We start from the raw sequence: 885 nt of genomic DNA, 5'->3' as shown, positions 1-885 counted from the left end.
GTTTGTGTAAGCTCCTTCTTGGCTCAGAATTTACTTACTATGGTCTGTAAAAGGTATAATTGTCCTGCTGACACTGTACGGGCACTCTTGGGCTCAGCTTGACGTGGCTTGGGGGTGCGCTGGTGCCCAGATAAAGAGAACCAGAGCTCTCTGTCTTGCAGATGGACAAACGGGAGCCAGGGCACGGCACTGCTCACCGCTCACCTCTCGACTTGGCTTGCGCTGGTGGCCAGAGGGAAAGAGTTAAGCTGTTGACCCTGAAGGCAAGGGACAGCCTGCCGTGCAGCTGTGTGTGGGAGCAGCCGAGCTGCAGAGCCAGAGCAGACAGCCGAGATAAAGGCAGACGATGCAATAGAGCTGCCGATGAGAGAGCTGTTGAATAAAATTACATTTCACCTGCTTAGAGCCCCCCGAGTGTTCTTTCAGCTATTTGCCCATCCACCCACTGCCCTCGGACCTCAGTATGGGCCCGAACCTGACCCTGCATCTGACAACTGGCGTAGTTGTGGGCCTAACAACTATCTTGATGCCATCTGCCAGGACCTGAGAAGAGTTTGGGCCCCTTAGTGGGGAAAGCATTGCAGGCTGTAATCCTCATCTAGCACACCTTGGCCAAACTCTTAAGAGTGTAGGAAACGACTGATAGTAGTCTGAATGGGTAGAATCCTGTCTGTAGCGACTTAGCTTTCTGTGTTCCAAGCAAGTTTTATCTGAACCGTCTCTCTACCCCGAAGACAAAGCTCTCACTCCAGCATGGGATCAGAACTGGTTACCAGTCTGGGGTTTACAGCTGATCTTGAATCCTGATTCTCAGCCTATGCTTAATTTTCTGTGGTGACAATTAAAGCTCATTAAAAAGCTGACACATTGTTTCCACTTGTCTCT

General features: G+C 50.7%; 1 long non-coding RNA gene across 1 annotated transcript; it reads left to right on the top strand.

Annotated features, from left to right (window-relative positions):
• Nucleotides 1-400, top strand: LOC117065257. The gene is made up of 2 exons (XR_004429865.1): nucleotides 1-53; nucleotides 162-400. It is a non-coding gene; the product is annotated as an uncharacterized LOC117065257 (long non-coding RNA).
• The last annotated feature ends 485 nt before the right edge of the window (nucleotides 401-885 follow it).

This window comes from Trachypithecus francoisi, unplaced genomic scaffold (assembly GCF_009764315.1).
Source record: "Trachypithecus francoisi isolate TF-2019V2 unplaced genomic scaffold, Tfra_2.0 Lachesis_group2, whole genome shotgun sequence".
NCBI classification, from domain to species: Eukaryota; Metazoa; Chordata; class Mammalia; order Primates; family Cercopithecidae; genus Trachypithecus; species Trachypithecus francoisi.
The sequence above is the reverse complement of the archived record's forward strand: the minus strand, read 5'-3'. Positions and strand labels throughout refer to the sequence as shown.